The sequence below is a fragment of the Anser brachyrhynchus genome, assembly GCF_964034855.1.
Source record: "Anser brachyrhynchus genome assembly, chromosome: 4".
Taxonomy (NCBI): Eukaryota; Metazoa; Chordata; class Aves; order Anseriformes; family Anatidae; genus Anser; species Anser brachyrhynchus.
This window is the reverse complement of record NC_137698.1, coordinates 64568909-64588845: the sequence shown is the minus strand read 5'-3', so window position 1 is coordinate 64588845 and position 19937 is coordinate 64568909. Positions and strand designations below refer to the sequence as shown.

At 35.2% G+C, this 19937-nt stretch overlaps 1 long non-coding RNA gene across 1 annotated transcript; it reads right to left on the bottom strand.

The window, feature by feature from the left end:
* Positions 1-926: 926 nt before the first annotated feature.
* On the bottom strand, positions 927-10361 carry LOC308194269. The gene is made up of 3 exons (XR_013950411.1): positions 10111-10361; positions 7780-7843; positions 927-2267 (listed from the first exon to the last, which is right to left on the bottom strand). It is a non-coding gene; the product is annotated as an uncharacterized lncRNA (long non-coding RNA).
* Positions 10362-19937: the final 9576 nt, after the last annotated feature.

Below are 19937 nucleotides of genomic sequence, written 5' to 3'. Positions count from 1 at the left end.
AAACTCCCCTGCTATGGTAGCTGGTCAAGATCACCCAAATATTTGTGAATAGAGGAAAATCCTCATTAACGACCCGTGCATCTCCATCCTCACCATCAAATTCCAGTCCGAAACACTGCTGTCTCATTCTAGCAGCTCTTATTTGGAAGCTGTCAGGCCAGCCAAATTATAAGCACAAATTCTGGCAGTCTGCAGCAATGGGAGGTGGAGAGCATGGAAGAGGAATAGTAGTTATTTTGCGCACCTGGAAAGCTTGCAAGTCCAGAAGCTAAGCCAGAAGCAAAGAGAAGAATATGCCATTCAGGAGAATCTGAGTACCCAGCAATAATTAAACAACTCCTGCTCTTGCTGACTTGCAGAATAAGTCAGGGTCAGTGGGAAAGAAGATGTACTATTCAAGGCATTTTTACAACACAACTTCTTATATGCTTCACCACAAAGCAGCATTCATATCTTCACTTTTTGCCTGGACTTGCCAGACAAAGAGCATCTGGTCAGCCAGTAACCACTGGAGATACAGTTACGCATACGGGGGCAGATAGGAATGGACCACCCCCTTGCCCGTGTTCTGCCCAGGCCAGAAGTATGAAATTTCCATCTAGGAAATTTCTAGTAACTATTACCTGAAGAAAAGCTACAAAGTAATGCTGTTCATCATATTGTGCAAAGCTAAAATCACACTGGTCATCCCCATCATTTTTTCTGCCTGGTATCATCTGCATCACAAAAAGAAAGCTGTATTTATTTGGCACACTGGTCTCACATTCATGACTACCTAGAAATGCAGTGCAGGATAGATAAAATAATTAGATAAAAGTATGGGCAGAAAGCTGTGCTTAACACAGTTATATACTTTTAAGAACAAATACAAAATAATCCTTCAGATATGGATAAACCATAGCATTCTCAGAGGAAACTTCATCTACATTATTTGTACTAGATCCATTTATATTAATATTATATATATTATTCATAATATTATATCTTATATATATTAATGCATGTATGAAGAAATACATATATCTGAATGGAGTTTCCATTTCCCCCCTTTTGAAGAAAGTATGCTTTCTATAATAATGCATTTGATATCTATGATGGCTGAGCTATTTACAAAACAAACATTCCCTACCAAAGATCACAGAAGTACTTCCTCAACTTCTCTACCAAAGAGAAGGACTAATGTTCCTCATTTTTCAACTATACAAAACCATACACAATGCTGATTTATACCACCAGGTCTCCCTTCCATTCTTGTACGCTACTTCATATCAAAGGGACTTCTAGGCCATAGATAGGATTACCAGGGCTGTATTATAAGTGATAAATAATAAAAAGAAAAAGTGAAACTAAATTTCTGTTACATTTCATCATTGGGGTATTTGTACTAGCAGGTGACATTTGAAAATTTACTAAATTTAATTTGAAAATCAATGCTATAAATACTTTGGACTTTTGTAATCATATTGAAAAATCCAAGAGATCACCCCTGTGGTAATAGGTGAAGCACTGTGACCAGTACTGCACAGTCTATCTAATTTTTTTGGTATGACAGTCCCATTTATTTTTTTCAATCTAGCAAAATATATTTAAAAATAGTTACAGTGCTGAAGCTAGTGTTCAGAGTTTTGTCTCAGAACTTTTTAGAATTCAAGCAGCAACCTACCTAAATAACACTCATTATGACCTTAAATATCGATGGCGTACATATAAAAATTAGCTCAACCTGGAGAAATCAGATTACATCTTGTCCTAGATACATAATCCCCTGTATTCCCTATTATAGGCAATCAACAATCGATTTTACTGACATTCTGGTAGTATGGACATCACAAACTAGAGGGATAATGTCAGACAAGTATTGGTAGGATATTGTTCACGTAGCATTGAAAACTGGAAAGAATTTATAGTCACGTTGCCTGGACAGAGCTCTATGTAATATTTTATTAGGAGACATGCTACAGGCTTTTATCGTCTTCCTTTTAATGGAAAATCTCTATGCAATTTCTTGTAGCCATCCTGCAGACATCCTCTGTACTTCCCACCATAAGCTCTGAGCTGCCTTCAACAAGATGAGCGGGGAGCAGACATGATGAACAAAATGAAAAAACTACATGAAAAGAAAAAGTCAACAGGATCTCTCTGTATTTTCTGAGAAAAAGTTCAAGATTCACTGAATTTATTGTAGGTAGCATGGAGTGACAGCTCTCCTGTAGGTCCCATGCTGCACCAGTCATCAATGTGGAACCACAGGACTTTGTGGGTAACATCTGAAGTTTAAAAGAGCAGAAGCACCTGTATTACTGTAGGTGTTGTTAGAATGGAAAAGGAAGATGGACAAAAGAAGGCAGAAGCTTCCTTATATATATATATATACTTAAAAATATATATATATATATATTTACCTTTTTTGCTTTTTCACTTTTTTATATTAAATAATAGTTCAAATGACATTTTTCAAAATGCTCACCTTATAGTAGTTAAGAACATTTAATTGAGCATTTGTATAATAGATGAATTTTGGTAGAAAATGACGATTTTGTTAAAACAGTTTTTAAATTTAGAAATTATACAAATAATTCTCACACTTCCAAAATCCATGCCTTGAATCAAGAAACGTCTACCAAGTGAAAAACAAATGGCATTGATCTACCTTCATTTCATGTGGAAAAACACGAATGTATTTATGTTTAAATTTTTGGGTACAATGAAACATTTTTAAATGAACAGTAGCTTTCTCTTTTGAGCAAGACTTGAAATCAATTGAAGGGCAGAATTTTTGTATTAATAAGTGTCAATGAAGAGTTACTGCTGTAAAACAAAACAAAAAATATATACTTTAAATTATCACCAGTTCTGGAATATCAAACATGGTTAAAATGCAGCCTTTATTGCTCTCTAAATTTGCCTAAATAAAAAAACAAATTCCATCCCAAAGATATTCAAGGATTAACTAGAGCTTTCCTGCAAGAAATAGTTTTGTGGGTTTATCTGAAATTATGATGGTTAAAATGCAGGACCTTTATGACCCGCTCAATGGCAGGTTTACATTGAAACTGTTATAAATTATTACAGAGGTGAAGCCAATCTAAACAGTCCAACATAAATATATCTGCAGACATACTGGCTACTACATATTCTAAACACTGTCTGTATATGAATAAACAGAGCTTTCTAAATCATTTAGGAAAATGTATTTATTCATAAAATCAATAATATTTATTTTTGTATTTGACAAAAAAAGCCCTATTATATCTAACTTATTGGAGCTTGAAAACTTTTTTATGGATTCTTATGTGGTTTTCCTACATCTGATAATGGTTGAGAATTTTATTTTGAATTATGTGAATGTTTCTAATAGTTTTTGTATTTGACTAATCCTTACCTGTTTAAATTGTTATTTTATTAAATGTCACAAGTTAAATATTTGAATAAACATACTGTACAGGGCTACATTTATTCAGTGTTGTATCAACTGAAGCTTTTATCAAACTATAAAACAGATATAGGTAATATTAAAAAAACATCCATATTTGTGTTTCTACTTTCTTATTCATTTGGAGCAGCAATAAAAATACATATTTCAGTTCATACTATTATAATAAGCAGCATTTGTGGCAGGAAAGGAAATGTGAGATGTTAACAGATGGCCAGACCCTGGGTATTCCATTTATATGCATGAAACCATACAGGAAAAATTGCAGACTCAAAGTTATGAATGATAATGTTGCCTGTGTTGCTCCCTAATTTCATACAATATTAAAAACATTCTATCACATTAAAATTCCTCCTGTTAGCATCAAGATTCCCAAAGAGGCAAACTATGCTCTACATTAAAGAAAACAAATGCACATGATTTACATTGAGGGCAAAAGAGTGCCCTGAATAAAAAACTATAAAACTATAGAAAATGGGACAAGAAAAAGGCAGAATTTTAAGACCTATTGTGATGCATCTTGTTACTATATTGGAGGAACCAGACAGAACACAAAGGTAGTTGTGAAATAACTTAAAACACCACACTTTTTTCCTAATTTCTGTCATTAAGAAGTTGAATTATACCTAGAAGCCTGAGGTTTAATTTCTCTTTAAAAACTGCTTTATTTTTATAATTGAAATTATATGTTGTCTTTCCTTGTTTACTACATAAATACCTTGTAACAGTATCCAAAAGTCATAGCTGCTGCCTTCACGTATTGCTTTGTTACTTATCTCCAGCACTTCTGTGCCAAAACTGTAATTCCAAAAGAATTGCTGGACAAAGTACATTTGGGGTCAGATTTTCTTTGATAACATAGAGCAGTTACAGGTAAGCTATGGGGTTTAGAGAGCAGGAATTAAATGTTCTAAATAGGAAGGGGCTCCCATCCCTTCCCTCCCACTATCCACCCCATCTTGCAGTGAGCCTACGTCTACCCAGGGTGTACCTGGTCTTTGTCTCCTTTGCCGCCTTTCCCTGGCACACATCTTATTTTTCCTCCTTATTCCTCAGTAGACCTTGACCCTATTTGCCTCTTATTTTTCACGTCCACAGATTCTCACCTGTTGATCCTTCCCAGCTTCTTCTCTCTCCCCATGCCTTCAGCCTGTGGGGCTCCCAGTTCCATCTAGGGCTGAGCTTCCCCTTCACCTCTCCTTTTTTTCCAAAAATTGAACCACACCATGCTCATTGGTGCTTGACCCATTTGGGCACCCCAGCACCACAGTAGCAGGAGTGTCCATGCCAGGCCAGATGTGATAGGGCTGCTGGGACTGAGCAAGCTGGGGTTTAGGTTTTGGCCACGCTGCCTGCACTGAGTAGGGTGGCTCAAGACCCTCTCCAGGGAATTGGTACACAACTCATTTCCTCAGATTTTAAACCAAGCCCAAAGCTGGAGTCACAGAAAACTCCAGCCTCTGTGTGGCTTCATTTTAAAACTCCAGCTCACTCCAGTCAGACCCGCACTGGAAAGCCTGGACCCTCATCTGCACATCCTCCCTTCAGATGTCTCCTGCTTCCATCTGAGGCCCTGGGTAGTAGTGGTAAATTGGGAAGAGCCCCACAACACTCGCACAAGGGAGTTGGCAACATTACTGCCAAAACTTCCTGCCCTACCTGTAACTGCCGCCTGCAGCCCTTGGGCTTGATAAAATGATTAAATAAAAATGTGATTACAGTGGACCTCTGCCAGCCCACAATCTCTGAAAGCAGCAGCCAGCCTGGACAGTCAGCTATTTCACAGCACTAGCAGGAGGTGCTGGTTCCAGACAAAATCTCCACAAGGCGAAGGGGCAGCTTCATCCGCCGACAGCTGTGGGGATGGGACGGTTCAGCCTTCGGCAGCTCTGATAAGCAGGGCATGAGCCAGCCCTGGCTTTCCTCGCTACTGTAAGCAGGGCTCCTTTGGGAAGCTGCCCTGTGAGATAGCCCTGGCCCTAGAATAAACAACTGACAGTGGCTCTGCAGCTTGCACCCACTGCTTCATTCCTACCGACAGGAAAAGAAACTGCAGCCAGCACTGATAGGGAAATAAAGGCGATTCGTTTAAATCTGAGCTAACACCACCAGAGAGTAAGGAGGGTGAAAGATATGAATTAAAAAGATAAGAATAACAAGGTGCTGATTGTAATGAAGACATAAAATTTAAATTAAAAGGATGCATTGATGGTCAATTAAAAGAAAGAAAATAATCAAAATAAATTCAAATAAAAACAAAGAGTAATTTAAAAGTTATTGTCTTTCCAAGAAGCAGTAGTCTTTAACTGTTTAATGAGTTGGTATTCTGGATGCAAAATATAAAACTATCCCATTAAGAGAGGAAAAAAACTCTTCTACAAAGGATAAATGGAAATAATAACATAGAAAAAAGAAGCAAAATAGACAAAGTTCAGAGGGAATAAATAATTTTTGGTAAAGAAAGAAGAATGGAACCTTAAGACAAAATAAAACTCTAGCTTTTTCTATTCTCTAAGGTTTTGGAAAAAAAAAAAAAAAAGCTTTGCAAAGTGCATTCATTCTTAAATTGTCTGTGATGCTTATTTAGCAATTAGCTCCTTGCTCCTGGGCCACACACAACATACCAGCATGCTCTCTGTACTCTGGTAAAATCTGCAGTATTCCCACAGCCAGACAATGCTAAGACTGTAATTCTAACAATCAGATTTCCAACAATCAATAATGTATGTATGCAGTATACCCAGACCCTGTCAATTGTTGAATTAAGCAAGTTGTAAGATATGCAAGAAGCCATATGTATTGTAATTGGCAAAAACACTTCTGTTCATATTTCTGTAGGTGGTGTGATAGTTGTTACTTTTCCCCTTCCACTGTCTGTAACATCAGTTCAGAGATCAGCTGTCCACTACAGCAGTGGAGCATCACACTTCAAACATGTGTCCACAACTCCAGGGACAGGAGCAGGCTTTAAACAAGCCACACTGGTCACCTACTGAAAAAGAAGAAATTTTCCTTCCTTATTGGAAAAATTGAAAACTTAGGGCTTAAATTTTGATATAAGTCTAATTAAAATCAATTGTTAATTATGTTAACTTTCATTTTGCAATGGAAATTTCCTCAAATACATTTTTTTTACAGTATTTTGTTGCCATAGGGTTTTTGGTTGAATGTTTTTTTAAAAAAAAAAACACTTCCAAGTTCTTATTGCTACTTTTTCATTTCTATTTTTTACTCTTTCATTTAATTTTATCTAATACTTTCTCTACAGAGTCTGACATGCCTTTTTTACCTTCTATCTTCAATTGGACTCTTCTGAAACTTTTAAACAGTTGAGGAAGTTTTGAAATGCTACATTTTTAAAATGAAAAATGAAAACATTACATTTAAACAGGAAAATTATTCTCAACTGAGTGCAATTTAGTCTGTCCCACACCAAAAACAAAAGCAAACCAAGCAATTAAACAGAACAGAAACTAAAGATAAAAGAAACCAAAAATAAAAAAATAAAAATAAAAAAATAAAAGGAAATTCTGAAATGTTCTGCCAGTTCAGTAAATGGTTTCGTTTTATAATGAGTCCTCCAACTAGCCATGTCAAGCATTTTGCACAAAATTCAAAAATATAAATAGGATTATGAAGTAAACTCCAAGTACACCAGCAGCACTGTACCATGAGAAGAACATGTGAAAAAAAACAGAAATAATGTAGAATTTTTAAACTACTCTAGATCACCACCCCATATCACTACAGATCAGAGAATGATATCAGTCTGATTTAACAGGCATGCAAAGAAGAGAAACCTAGAATAATACTTCTTTGTAGGCATTTTTTAATGTGGTCCAATGGTTTAATGTGGTAGAGAAAAAATAATGTTCTAATGGAGAGAAATCCAAATGAGAGAGAATCTGTGATGATAATTTTATTTTTGTAACAACGACTCTTTTTGATTCAGCACCAATATCAGGTGAATGTGAAAGATCCAATACCTCCTGACACCTGGAAAATTAACAACCAGGATGTATTTCAATAGATCGCAACTGTATTTCAGGTACCTCCTGGTGCTGAATGCACATCCTTTTCTCCTGTGAACATCTGACTCAATAGGATTTAACCACTCTACACAGGTTGTAATTGGATTACTTATAAATGAAAGCTCTGCTAGCTCCACCAGTGTGCAGACCTCCCTCCAACACTTTGGAAGGTTCTTTCAAAGGCAGTTGCCTTAAGGCTGCATTTCCATAGAAAATGTAAGCAAAAACATAGCAAATCACAGCAAAACATTAACATTAGCTAATGATATCCACCTTTCCTCACAGCAAATCATCTCTGTATCAAATGATACTTACAGATAATGCATGGGTGAATCTAGGCCAGCTTGCCTGATTGCAGTTTTGTTGCATTATGAAGACCCTGAAAGCAGAATAAAATTTAGACATCCATGAATTATCACAGTCAGGCTGCGCTTTCTTTTCCTTATTCTTTTTTTTTTTTTTGGAGGAGGAGGAACCAAGTAGGTGGCCCCAGTAATAAAGGATAAATCTCTGCTTTCCTTGGCTACAGAATTTGGCACTTTGAAGCCTACAGTACCTAATTTGCTTTATGGGAAAACAAAGTTTTATCTGTTCTGGAATGAGTGAGATTATACTGGCTCTGGGCTTTCTTGTTTTATTTTTTGTTTCTGTATCCAGGAGCAACAGACATCAGTGCACCTGCTGTACGCATGCACATTACCAGTGAGGGCCAAGAACATCTTATATTCCTTATGGTCAGTCTGAAGACCTTGTTTCCAGTTTCACTTTTTCAAATCAAAAGAATTTCAGTTTACCTAATTTGTTCCCCATGTCCATGCAGTTTAAAGTATAAATGAAAAATGGGAGAGAAATATCAACCATTCTATGCTTCTAGAAGTGCTCCTGAGATAATATTGCTATTACATCAAATGAATTATAAAAGCTTTGCCCTCAATTTTCTAAATATTAGTATTTGAACTTTTAGCCTGTAGTTGAAGTCAAAACTGACTGTGCTGGGGAAAAATAATAAATAATCATTAAAAATATATATATAGAAACCTTGATTTAGTCTTTCTAGAATTAGCTGAAAGTCAGCAAAATTAAACTTTGCAGCTCCTTAGTTGTCTTTGAGCATGTTCATAGGCTAGCAAAAGGCGAATTTTAAAAATCACGGAAGTCCACATGGTTGAGAAGTTCATCTAATTGACTTAACTAAATAGCGTTTAAGTTATTTTGTAGTCATCCAAACATGTCTAGTTTTACAAAGTACCCCTCCTAACTGCATTGGTCAAAAAAATTCCTCAGATTTCTAATGTGAAATATGAATACCTCATGTTTCATAGAAATATATCTGATATCATAAAACAGTTACAGTCACTGAGTGGGTTTATTTACAGAAGCAAACTCAAGAAGAACCCTTTTCTTCTCCAAAACTGGCAATACAGTCTGGTATATTTAATTTAAAAACGAGTCCAGATTTCTACTGGTTTATGATATCCGTGTATCCATGAAAATAGATGACAGTATTTCCACAGTTTTCAAGAGATAAATCTAATATCTGTAACATAGAGTGTTGTGACCAACAGCAACAGGTCCTTTTGCTTCTTCATTCCCTTTTTGCTCATGCAGTGTTACAAACCACAAGCTCTACAGGTGCAGATTTCTGTTTCATCATATATCAATAAAGCATTTTGCCAGATTCAGTATTAATCTGTACCAATAAATTAATGATGAACAAGATATGCTGGAAGTATCAGGATGCATCACTATCTGTGTTTTAATTTAAAAGAGGTTTGTATAGATTTCTACATTAAAAAAAAAAAACTAAAAACAAACAAACAAACAAAAAGAAAATTCCGCTGATGTGGAAAATAGTGTTTTCCATAACTGGGCATCTGCACACTATAATTACCATCCAAAGGAGTGGTCATATTATGAGAAGTGAATGGCTTGCAGCCAGACATCTCTGTCTAGTATTTCTGATGAATTAATGAGAAAAATATATTCAAAAAGTAAGTCTATTAATGCACGCATATGCACACACAACCACACAGAGGTTGACATTAAATTAAAAATGAAACTTTTCCAAATAAAAATATATTAAAACAAAGATTTCAACTGAAACTTAGTACAATATGCATATATAGATATAAAATGTATGTAAAAAATGTTAAGAAGTAACAATCATTAGAGAGTATGCTAATACTAATCAGTAAGAATCCAGCCTGGAAAATGGTAAAAGAACATTTTCTGTGAGACATTCAGTCTGCTGTTATGAACACAATTCTTATTTAGCCCTTTTAAGGCCCTGTAGAGGAATCACAGTGACATGAAAAGACTGTAAGAGCCCCCATTGCTAGTTGAGGATTGACTCAGCAGGAAGAGGGCAAAGGATAACTACAAAATTGCTTAAACTTGTGCAGGAACCATCCAAGAAAGAAGGATTTCAAGGTTTGCTTGGCCTACGGGTCTTGCAGGAATCCAGTCCATAGAGACATCCCAGCCAGGACTGCCAACTGTGCAACAGTCAAGGAAATATCTAAGTTGGATTTATTTCAAAGCTTGGAGCAGGCAAGAGAAAATAGGAGGCTGTGGGCTCTGTATAACTACTGGCTCTTCTTTCCTTGTTATTTTTCATGTTGAGTCGAAGCTTTTTTCGCACAGTACCTGACGATGCATTTTACCTGTAGTACCTTCACAGATAGAGGAAGTCCTCCAAAATGCTAAGCACTTTTTCTGGCAAGGCAAACCACACAAAACACCCATGATGACCTTCAAGTATGCAGAATCCCATTTACTGCAGGTGCTACTGTTCTTAAATGATCAATGTTTACTTAAATACCAACCTGTGAGAAAGAGCTAAACTTCATTCAAGAGTGAAGCCTAAAACAGCAAGTTTTATGAAAGATATCTATATAAACAATCCTAAATGCTTAACATGTTGCAAAAATTTTAGCATACAAATTAAGGAAATGAAACATAATCAGAACCACAGAACCAAACAGCTCTGACTTTCTTCCAGTATTCAACTTATTTATTTCAAGACTACCAAATCTACCAACACTGAAGCATCTAAGTTGTGTTTACTGTGGCGCCGGTCATATTTTCATTGTTTGTTTTTGTTAATTACATAGAAACCTATGGAAAAATCACAAAAAGTGCAATATTTGTAAACAAAGTTTCCTTCCTAAGAAGCAAACATTTTCCCGATGACTGCATGTAATACATGTTCTTTTCCAGGTGCATAAAGGTTCCAAGTGTGTCATATTGCACTGTGTTGTGGATAGACTTTAATAGAGGAAATTATGTGCAATGCCTTGTATTCATAGAAAATGTTTAAATAACTCTGGTGGGCTTAATTCTGTATTTTCATTGGAGTGTAGGTTGATGCTTAACTAATCAGTTTTTATATTTTCTCTTTGATGGATCAGGTAGTATTTACATGGACGTTGCTTCATCTTGTCTTAACATTGTAAATTTTTTTCTGCATGTACAGCTGAATGATGTTGGTGTAGTAAATACTATATACTGGAATTATTGATATATTTTTAGTCTTGATATTTTAATGTTGCTATCATAGACCTGTAAGGAAAGCCCCATAAGTAGGCTGGATAATTTCATTCATAACATTTGGGAAACCTGGACCCTTACCTAGCAGCTCTGATGTTGCTAGCTCCTTAATTCAGTGCAACTGTTTAGAGAGGAATAATAAGTTCCATGTAGCATGGCTCATATTTGATCCTCTAAAAGTTTATACAGGACCCAATTCAGATAGAGCAAGTATAAAGATGGATTCTGCTCATTTTTCTGTAATAGAGCAGTTCTACTTTTTAAGGACTGCATTGTGGAGGGAAGAGAACAGAGAAAAACTGACTTCAGTGGCAAAGAAATTACTGAAGAGCAGAAATACATTTTCATTCCACATCAACAGAGTTTTAGGTATATATAATTATGCCACAGTACAGTAAATAGGAAAAAAAATACATAGATAAAGAAAAGTATCTTTAAATCAGACATTCTTTTCTGGAGTGATGGACATTTTTAAGGAAGATTGAGCCTTTGCTGATATCCAGCTCCACACTGAAATCACCGCTTCACTCATCTTCCTTAGAGACCATACTCTAAATTACTGATTCACTTCACCATCAGTTCAACGAGCATTTTAGAAAGGACTCTTCTGGCAGATTTCTATCACCACAGAGTTATTAAAATTGGGCTTAATGTTCTGCTATTGTACGCATTTTACTGAGTCTATGCAAAGGCCAGTGGCAAGCAATGAAGTTTCTTTCAGTATGCGTTGTGCAGCCCTTCTATCAGAGTGAGCTGAGATCTGATATCCAGACAGCTTAGCAACACCAACCCAGGTTTCCAGATTCCAGAATAAACATCTGATTCTGATTTGCAATTACAGAACCATAAAGGAGCTAACTTTAATGATCTGCTCCACTTTCAGCTGTTAGAGTAACATTGCTATTATATATGTCATATAAAACTGTTCAAGTAGTTAATTTATCACACTCTAAGATATATCTTCAATTTCAAGAAAGCTTTCTTTCCAGGTCACTGACATCTTATGATAGAATTTGTGACCCTCAGCTCTGTAAATAGGCAGAAAATTACTCCCGAGATGTGTTTCTACATGATCCAGACTGCTAGAAAACCTGGTCTCAATCTCTGTTATCACCAAGCACATTGAAAATTTGTTCTGAAACTCTAACCAAATAATTGTCCCGGAAGAGTTATATTTCTATTTCTTTCTATAATCAAGTATATTAAGACCCATTTAAGCAGTAATTTGGAGCAGAACATTTGGATTTAGTAATGTGGTTTTGGATGTTGTATAGATACATCAGCAAACAACGCAAATTTTGTAAACAGACCTGATAGTTAATGGTGCTTTTCAGAGAATTATTTTGTTTACAGTACTATACTGCAAGATGAACTATTTTCAAAAATTCATTTTTTTCTACCAAACCTGAAAAGCTTTAGGATAGTCAAAATATGTACATATTTTGAACACAAATAATTGTCAAGTTTATACTGGTTAAAAGTCTGACCAATATCCCAAAGTGACATTCTAGGAAATATGTAAATGCTTTTTCAATTTATTTTAGAAATAATGGTATTCAACTCAGGAAGTTTATATTAAATACAATCTACAGTGGAGTTATAGTGAGAACTTCATTTTGGCTGATGGATGATAAGAATAAAGTCCTCTCTAGATGAATTGAGCTTTGTGCGTATATCCACGAGCTATGCTCAGACAGATTTTTTTCACATAGAATTCCTACATAATGCGTGGTTTCATTTAACACTGATTCCAATCCAGTTGGATCCTAGATTATCAGGTTGGATTTTTCATCTCAAAAAATATAATATATTAAAAAAGCTAATATTTACAGATACTAACTTCGGTTCAGGCTCTTGGAACTTAAAATGTGACATGATACCCAGAGATAACATGGGAGGTAGAGCTTCTTCCTGGACAGTTCAGGATTTCACATTTATGCAGAGTATATGATTTTTTTTTAACCTAGTTTGTGGCAGAATAGGCAAATGGTGTTCAAAAAAGGAGCATTAATATTTATGAAATGGAGAATGTCTAAAAACATATCCTCCAGAGTGGGAAAAACCAAATGTGGTGGTGTCAAAGTTAAAATATTTCACTTCAGGTCTCAAAGCACTACTGAATGAGAGAGCTTTCACACACACACACACACACACACACACACACAGAGGTTTCAAATTATCAAGATTCTTCTTATATATATTATACTAATTTCAAGCAAAATTAATGCCAAAATGTTGTGCAATCTGACCCAAAGGCATACAAAATTATGCTACATAGAAAAAGAAGTAAAAGAATAGTTTTGAATATTTTTGAATGACATGCTTATTTGGGGCTCATACATCACAAGAATATCAGTAGATCTCTTAAGCTCCACTGTAATTTAAGCAATAAATATACCAATACGGAAGTTAAACAGTCTTTTTCCTGTGCTTTGACTAGTGCTTTCCATTCAATTTTGTATGCTTGTAAACAAGAATTCCTCTAATGAATCCTTGTTTACTACTGTATCAAACAAAATATATATCTTCACTTTCAAAGATATTCATAGACTCCCCTATATGAATTTTCATAGATACCTATTTGTTTAATTTTCCTCAAATAGTTTCACACTCTTTTCTATGGTATACCATGCTTTTGAAAGACTTTTCCATAAATATAAATATGATTCTTGCAGTATGCTTTCAATCTCTTTTATTATGATGCCTCAAGGTAATGATTTGACTTTCATGCATTGAAACTGTTGTGATGCTAACCAGTATAGTCTCACTATTTCTTTGTACACCTTCCTTCTTCTGCCAGTCTCTATTTGTCTTTCCTCTAGGAAAACTTTAACAGACTGTACAGTGGTTAATGGATTCTCTCATGTCTAAGTAGAGTGGTGCTGACCTAGGTATTCCTAGGTATTCCTAGGTATTAGTATAAAATAATACAGTGCTAGGGGAGCTTCAGGTTGGAAATTCGGAGACGTTTCTTCTCAGAAAGAGTGGTTAGGCATTGGAATGGGTTTCCCGGGGAGGTGGTGGAGTCACCCTCCCTGGGGGTGTTTAAGAAAATGTTGGATGTGGTACTTAGGGACATGGTTTAGTGGGTAGAGGGATTGTTGGACCAAACGAACTTGGAGGTCTTTTCCAACCTTTTCTATGATTCTATGATTCTAATGTTAACAACAATCTGAATAATTAAACATTGAAATTAATTTTCTTGGACTTGGCCAGACCATTCCTTTTTTTTTTTTTTTCTGATTAATCTATCCAAGTTATTATTTTCCCAAGCTGGATTTCAAAAGTACAGAAGAAATTAGTTGTATTATTTTCTGTAGGAGAAATGCTGCTATCCCAAAAGGGAAATTTTTTTCTCAACAGAAAGACATTTAATAATAAAAGCATGATATGATTGTAGTTGTAACAGCCTTCTTATTCATTGCATGTTTATGATATTTAACAGTAAACTGGTATACATTCATCTTCAGTAGCTCTAAAAGGATATTTGCTTCTTTGATCATTTTTATCCCCTCCCAACAAAAGCAGATGCTTCTTAATGAGAAAAACTTGGATGGCAGTGGCTGTTTCCAAGGATCTATTTTTCTGTAGTACCGTTGTGCTGGCAGGCACAGGCAGACCAAAGAATTAGCACAATGAATTGAAAGAGCAATGGCTAACCATTTCTTATTCTCAAATCATGAAAAAGCTAAAATTCAAACTGTGGCAACTCAAAAATGGGCTTGAATTCTCCAAAATACCATTTAGCATCATGCAAATGCCTGTGGTCTTTTGTTGGTTTGTCAGCTTTGTAGTCAACCAGAAAAATGGCTGGCAGGGTGAGGGGAAGTGCAAGCAGCAACATTCACTTGGGATAAGCCCCAAACCAAATACTGCTTTAAAATTTTGAGTATACGGAACGTTAAAAAATTCTGCCTTGGTTGAATGAACACAAAGTTTTGCCTACACTTCCAGCTTAGTTTCTGAAACAGACTGTCAGGGCCCCAAGCACATCTCCTGCTCATGTGGCTTGGCTGTGGGGCCAGCTGTGACCTCCAGCCAGGAGGAGCCGGTCCCTCTCTGGGGCAGTGGGACGAGGCCCATTGGTCTCCTTGTTTCATCAACAAATAAAGTGGAATTCCAGTTCTTTCTGCCCAGAGGTGAAATGGCAAACTTTTTAGGCTTCTCGAAGAGGTTATTCTCACCTTTTCTCAAAACAGCCTGCTGACATAAACATGTCTTCTATGGCTATGCTTTCACAAATGTGTTTTTCTGGGGTAATACCAATTTGAACAAGCCCTTATGCTTCATTTTCATCTGCTGCATAATTTGAGACAACATAGCTGTTTGTACGGACCCCAAGCCAACAACCTAGTCAGAATGGCCACACAGACCATCTGTACCAGGCCAAAGAGAGGGGTGAGGTGGGGACGAGATGCTAGAAACTTCCAGCTGCAACAAGATCTATTTTTTTGACTGTCAGGTAGTAGCTAAACTTGGGGCTTTCATTTAAACACAGAAATAAGGACTTGGACATTTTAATTTGACACGTTTTTTTGAAATCTTGGCCATAATACACATTCAGTGGTGTCAATGTAATAATTTAGAGTAACGCTGAACCACCATTCTTATAGAACAATTTAACTAAACAATGGGCTAAAGAGGGAACTCAAGAGTATTTCTTGTAAGATACTTCATATCTGAATTCATTCTGTGTGTGGGTTACTGCTTAATATATTCATTTATTATATCTGTTAGCAGCTACATGTTGTCTTAAAAAACAAACTGTGGCATAGGATTTCAAAAGCACTGGCTGCAGCTGGAATTTCTATGTAGTGGTTCTGCGTTGTTGAGTGTAATTTTAAAAGGATTAGTTATACCAAAATATTTTTTTTAAGGGGACCATTATGCAAAAAGTTTTACCTGTGAAAGAGCCCTAGAAAGAAAGCTTGTTATTTAGGCTTGTTATTTAACTGATCAGCTTTGTAGTTTGGCTGGGAGAGATGGCAAGGTACAAATCATCCGTGGAATGATTTCACACTGCTGGAATAAACCTTAAGCTGTTGTTTTCTCATCTCAGTTTAAAAGGCTGACGTTGTTAGGATCTGTAGGATGCACATTTCCTTTTCCTATCAGGCCTAAGAGCTGTGATCAAGTTGTGTTTGTTCAATTTATCAGTAGACAGTGAAATTTGCTTATTAAAACAAACATAAGGAACTCTGCTAGGATTTATGAGCACATAATGGAACTTGTGAATGGCTCTCTTGCCTCTTAGTAAATGGAATATGCGGCACAAAGATAGCCTTCATTCCTCCCATCTCTACACTGTTTACTTAGAGTTGGCTGAGAACAGGAAAAGTCATTCAGAAATTGTTTTTAATTCTTTTCATTTTAACACAGTATTCCTACTTAATGCTAAAAAATATGCAATAGCATGAATTTTCTTAAAAAAAAAAAAAAAAAAAAGTTTAGCTCATATCTGTGTGAGTATCTCTGCAGAGAGCAGCTGTTTTTGAGGTTCCATCTCAGGAAAGGCTGTTAAACCAAAAGAACTGCAGAGACCTGAAATGGGGATTTGGTATGGAGGGATGAGCTATTCCTTTTACTGATTTCCTTTGTGAGTGAGTTGTATGCAGTGTAGTCAGGCAATAATACTGTGCATGCAACTATTAAATGTGTATGCACATCTCTTTGCTCCATCATTGTTCTTTTCATAAACATATTTATCTCATCTGTACTAAAGGATGGATATTACTTTCCATCATCTCCCATGTTTTCTACATTGGTCCATCAGCTTTCCTTATCTTCAATGACAGCCACAACTTGTGTACATCTTAAACAAACAAGTCTGTCATTAGAAAAGTCTGGCATGGTCTGAGTCCAGGAACAGTCCTCTAGAGTGTTGGCTGTAAATACACTGTGACATTCAAGGAAGTTTCCAAACTAGGAAAAAAGAAAATCTCAAGGCTCAGGACCACTTCCATGTCATGAGAGAAAAAAAATAACAAAACAGAACACTGAATGGGGCACAGAAATTGTATGGGCAAATGCTGTTCATCCTTTTGTCCAGCTTAAAGGAAGAGAAGCACTTGAAGAAAATAGAACAAAACACACAGATAAGGGAAAATCTTTTTCAAGAAATTCAGAATTGTATAATTTGATTGCCAGAAAATATCACTGTGGACATTGACTTTCCAACATTAAAAATAGATGAATAATAAAAATATTGATTTACAGTGTTCAATTGGAAGCAAGAACAAATATCCACTGAAACTTGCTGAGCAATTTCTTACGGAAAAAAAAAAATAATAATAAAGAGCTTTCTTCTTTCCAGTTTTCTATTTTTCATGATAAAATTTTAAAATTCCGAACTGAAAAAATGGTTTAATAGATATTTTCAGTAAATGCATATACATATATGTATTACAGAAGTGGAAATTTTCTTTATAGAACACATTCCATCTGTATAATATCAATTTTCTCATTGTAAAGCAGAAGTCAACCACTATGTGCCTGGGTTAAGAATAAACAGAACAGTTTTTATGTCCGTCTGTTACAACCTTCTCCCCAGCAGCTGAACACTATCAGAAATAAGACCATGTGGGCCACTGAGCTGTTTCAATATCAAAGTTCCCATGCTCTGTATTTGGTAAATCTCCTACAACTTAAACATGCTCACACTTCTATGCAAAAAGTGCAATATATTGCATGTGTTGTTCTAACATACATTTTGGTTTAGAATCAAATAAATTTTAGCTCTCTACCTACATATCTGCCTTTTGTTACCATTCACAGGAATAGAAGTTCCACCAGTATACACACAACTGAAGTAAAAAAAAAAAAAACTATCAAGTTTGTGAAGTGTTTATAATTATTTTCTCCATTGCTTTTTCTTCCGTTTATATATTTCCAAAATTGCCTATAAGAATAGGATTTTTTCTTATTTCAGTAAACAAAGCAGTTCACACATTCAAAGCAATACTTTACTAGAAAAAGTTAGTTATTTTTGCTGCAAAAAATGTAAATTTATAAGGTTTTACAGCTGAGCTTACTATGCTCATGAGAGTTAGAACATATTTTTATACAAGAGAAAACTACCTAACATTTGGGGAGAGAAACATTTTCCATATTATTGGGTACAGTGGGACTAGCAAAATCAGGAAATTCATGTTTTATGAGTTTAAACAAAAATCAAAGTTACATAGTCATGCTAAACATCACCCTCTGTTTAGTGGGGTACTTCTGGTAAAAGGGTCTAAAATGTTTAACAACTATAACTTTGAACTTTTGATTTCTTCTAAACTGTTATAAACTAAGCACCTGATTCAAGGAGAATAACTGGTTACAGCTTTGTGCAAACCACTTTAAATTACTTTTCCTTGGGACTTTTTATTGCCAAGTACTTTATATACCAGGGAAAAAAAAAAAAAAAGAAAAAAGAAAAAAAGAAAAAAAAAAGCATGTCCTATTGATTATTCTGCAAACTAAAATCTCAAAAGACGGCCAAAACCATAATCTTATACCATAATCATATTTCAGTGAACTAGGGAAACAGTTTATGAATTTTAAGATTTTGTGCTGTACAAAATATAAATAGATCTTTAAACCATTAAACTTTTAAATGACCATTTCTAATCACATTTTGAAAACATTAAATGGCTTATGTAGCTTTCACCTATTCAAATTGTTAGAGGATTTCTTAAGTGGAGCATGACTCAAAGTTTCCAAAGTTGTCCAAAGATGACTTCTTTTTATTGAAGTCTCAAGTCTGAATATTTCAGATTTCTTTCTATATATATATATATATATATTTAATCTATTCTTAAATCTCTAACCCAACATATGCATTTACTCCAGAAGGTATGTGTTTTGTCCTGAGTATATTTTCTTGCATGATTTGCAAGTCAGAATGCACAGGATTCACAATGTGTCATGTTTTGGAAGCAATCAATTCTGTCACTTTTTGAATGATATTGACTTTTTAATAGCCTGCAGTGCATTTTAGCAGTTTACTAAATTAGTAGTTTCAAATAGTAGTGGTTCAAGAGAATGTAAGAGAATTAAAGAACTAATTCCTGTATAATTGAAATGTAGTTCTGACATTTTTTTTAAACTCCTACTGTTCAGAATCATTGATATGTAGCCAGTATAATCCTTTCTCACACGTAACATTGATGAGAGTTTTAGAAAAAAATCACTTGATCTTTAGAAGTTGGGACATGCTTATTCATTTATTTGTTTATATTCTATTTAAAATTTACATTTGTATCTTAAGAAACCTCTATTAAATTAAAACCAACTACTTTAATAAATAAGTTAATGATTCAGAAGCAATAAGCAGCACTGGCAGAATTTTAACATTTTGATGTCAGTTAAAATAGTAGAGAGAAATATTTCTTTTTGCCCACAAAGAAAAATATAAGTGGTATATACCAATAAATGTGTTAAAACATCCTAATAATGCTGTTTCTGTTGTGAAAAGGTGTATTACAAACCAATATACAACTACACTGATTTTACCAGAAAGAGGGTTGTCTGGCAATTTCAGGATAAATATATTAGAGCAACATTTTTTTTAGAGATGAAAAATATTAAGTATACATGTCCTTGTATTTCTTTAAATGCTTTAGAACAGCTGGTCTCAAGATGAGCTAATACTACCTAAATGTTTAGAAACAAAATCTTGGGACACTTAGACATGAATAGAAAAAAAACAGTCTGTTTGGGGGTGGGAGTGGGAATGGGGAACAGACCCAGAATTTGTATGAACATTCTCATTAAAGATGGCATAATGTGATTATCAGCTTAGCTCCAGAACAAGACTCCACAGATGAAGGAACTGCATTCCCTTCTATTGATCAACCATTGCATATTCAGAAGTGAAGAACCATGAAAAGCCACTAAACTATGTTTTAATTTATTCTGTCTTTATTTCTCTAGCTGTT